Genomic DNA, 3,720 nt, shown 5'->3' with positions numbered 1-3,720 from the left:
ATGCTAAAGCTTTTCTAATGTAAAGTATCTTTTCCTTAGACCATGAGATTGTGCAACTCCCCGATACTGTAGGAATACTTTGGGTGTGCCAAATGTCACAACGTAACTGGGTGACTATAAAGGTGCACTACGGGTATCTCCGAAAGTGTCTGTTGGGTTGGCACGAATCGAGACTGGGATTTGTCACTCCGTATGACGGAGAGGTATCACTGGGCCCACTCGGTAAGACATCATCGTAATGAGCTCAATGTGACTAAGGGTTAGTCACGGGATGATGTGTTATGGAATGAGTAAAGTGACTTGCCGGTAACGAGATTGAACGAGGTATTGGGATACCGACGATCGAATCTCGGGCAAGTAACGTACCGATTGACAAAGGGAATTGTATACGGGGTTGCTTGAATCCTCGACATCGTGGTTCATCCGATGAGATCATCGTGGAACATGTGGGAGCCAACATGGGTATCCAGATCCCGTTGTTGGTTATTGGCCGGAGAGTTGTCTCGGTCATGTCTGCATGGTTCCCGAACCCGTAGGGTCTACACACTTAAGGTTCGATGACGCTAGGGTTATTAGAAAGACTTGTATGTGATTACCGAATGTTGTTCGGAGTCCCGGATGAGATCCCGGACGTCACGAGGAGTTCCGGAATGGTCCGGAGGTGAATATTTATATGTGGGAAGTTGTCATACGGTCACCGGAAAGGTTCGGGGCATATTGGTATTGTACCGGGGCCACCGGAGGGGTTCCGGGGGTCCACCGGGAGGGGCCACCTCTCCCGGAGGGCCTTATGGGCTGTAAGGGGAAGGGAACCAGCCCCAAGTGGGCTGGGGCGCCAACCCCCCAAGGGCCCATGCGCCTAGGGTTGGGGGAACCCTAAAGGGGGCGCCCCCCTTGGCTTGGGGGGCAAGCCCCCTCCCCCTTGGCCGCCCCCCCCCCCTAGATCTCATCTATAGGGGGACGGCCCCCTTCCCCCTTCCCCTATAAATAGAGGGGCAAGGGGAGGCCTCCCCTTCCCAACACCTCTCCTCCTCCGCATGAGCTTGGCGAAGCCCTGCCGGAGAACTGCCACTCCATCACCCCCACGCCGTCGTGCTGCTGTTGGAGCTCTCTTCCTCAACCTCTCCCTCCTCCTTGCTGGATCAAGGCGCGGGAGACGTCTCCGTTCCGTACGTGTGTTGAACGCGGAGGTTCGTCCGTTTGGCGCTAGGATCATCGGTGATTTGGATCACGACGAGTACGACTCTATCAACCCCGTTCTCTTGAACGCTTCCGCTTAGCGATCTTCAAGGGTATGAAGATGCACTCCCTCTCTCTTGTTGCTAGTATCTCCTAGATTGATCTTGGTGACACGTAGGAAAATTTTGAATTATTGCTACGTTCCCCAACATAGATTGCCTACAAGTGACGAACATGATAGCCCTAAGGAATTTTATAGTCAAATTTCCGATCGTTGCTGTGCTATGCGCCAGCTGTCCCAAAAATATCTACCAACCTAACGGTCATATCATTGAATGGCATTTATGTCTTATCATGTCAGGCTGTTCCCTAGGCTATAAATAGCCGCCCCCTACAACCACTAGATGGTTGGCTGCTCCGCGAGAAACATATACTTGTCATTGAGAGCATTCCATCCTCCAAGGACTTTGAGCGAAAATCATCAAGTGAGGATGAACCCAAAACCCCAAACCAAACACCTACAAACCCAAGGTGATTGAGCATCACCGAAGAGATTGTTCATGTGTGGAACCGATGCTTGTTACCTTTGAGGACTGTGCATCCTCCAGACGGTTAGGCGTCATGGTCTAAAGCATCCAAGAGGAATTGTGGATCGCCGAGTGACCGAGTATGTGAAGGTTTGGAAGTCACCTGAAGACTTACCACGAGTCATTGGACAAGGTCTGTGTGACCTTAGTTCAAGGAGAATACGATGAGGACTGTGTGTCCGGGACTGTGTGTTCTTAGATTTAAATACCTAGCTGCTCTAACCAGACGTACAACTGTCACAGCAGTTGGAACTGGTCTACCAAACCATTGTCTTCACCAAGATTACTCGTTCTATGTCCTCAACCCTTTTATTTCTTCATTACTATGTTGTGTACCTGTTCATATCTGTTTGAAGACTTTGACTGAAGACATTCTCTATTTCCACAGTTCAATTTCTTCAGTCTATTTGTCTTCGTTCTGTTTTATCCTGTGCTTACGCTTTCTGTACTCTGTGTTTTGTTTTCAATTCATCATTATGTCCATGCTTATGTTATGTCATGTCTGCATCTGAGTACTCATTCCGCTGTAAGTAGTTCTTCGCTTAAGAATTTCCTCACCCTGAAATTCCTTAGTGAAGAATTTCTAAAAACCGCCTATTCACCCCCCTCTAGTCGACTTAACGCACTTTCAACATGAATATGATTGGATCATGTTTATTTCAATACGGTTATTCATTTAGGTCAAAGAAAAATTGTTGTTCTGTTTACATGAATAAAACCTTCTATGATCATACACTTAATATAAATGGTTTATTGAATCTCGATCGCAATGATACACATATTCATAATATTGATGCCAAAAAATGCAAAGTTAATAATGATAGTGCAACATACTTGTGGCACTGCCGTTTAGGTCATATTGGTGTAAAGCGCATGAAGAAACTCCATGCGAATGGACTTTTGGAATCACTTGATTATGAATCATTTGATGCTTGAGAACCATGCCTCATGGGCAAGATGACTAAGACTCCGTTCTCCGGAACAATGGAGCGAGCCACTAACTTATTGGAAATAATACATACCGATGTATGCGGTCCGATGAGTGTTGAGGCTCGCGGCGGGTATCATTATTTTCTGACCTTCACAGATGATTTGAGCAGATATGAGTATATCTACTTAATGAAACACAAGTCTGAAACATTTGAAAAGTTCAAAGAATTTCAGAGTGAAGTTAAGACTCATCGTAATAAGAAAATAAAGTCTCTACGATCTGATCGCGGAGGCGAATATTTGAGTTGCGAGTTTGGCCTTCATTTGAAACAATGTGGAATAATTTCGCAACTCACGCCACCTGGAACACTACAGCGTAACGGTGTGTCCGAACGTCGTAATCGTACTTTATTAGATATGTTGTGATCTACGATGTCTCTTACTGATTTACGTCTCCAAGATCCCGGCCAGTCCCAATCAGATGCCTCACACCGCCGTCACCGCAGCAACTTGCCATCGAAGCCCCCCTCACTGCTGAGGGAACACGACTAAAGCCATCACCTTCAACCTCGACTAGGAATCGCAGCAACCACCGAGCGGTGCACAGCCAGATCCGCCACGGTGGCCTTCACCCGCGCCAGGGGACTGCCACCAGAATGGATCCGACCTGCACCTCCGACCACACTCCGGCACCCACACCGCCGAGGCATCGCCGCACGCCTCACACGGCAACAGCCGAACGCCCGCTCGCCAAGACCCTTCCTGGCCAGGCCTCGCAGCGCCGCCGCCGCCATGGCTGCGCTCGCACCGCCACCACTGCCAGTGTCGGTGTACCACCAGCATCCTCCATCCTGCTACACCCCACGTAAAGCTTCGGGGACAACCGCCGCACTCCCTGCCGTGAGCACCCCAAGGACGCCTGCCAGCACCGACGCAGACCAGATCCGGGCCGAGATCCCGGACCCGCGCCGCCAGCCTGCACCACCGACCCGCCCCTAGCCAACCACCGCCGGGGGCGAGTCGC

Source organism: Triticum aestivum, chromosome 6A, assembly GCF_018294505.1.
Source record: "Triticum aestivum cultivar Chinese Spring chromosome 6A, IWGSC CS RefSeq v2.1, whole genome shotgun sequence".
Lineage (NCBI taxonomy): Eukaryota > Viridiplantae > Streptophyta > Magnoliopsida > Poales > Poaceae > Triticum > Triticum aestivum.
Note: the sequence above shows the minus strand (reverse complement) of the source record.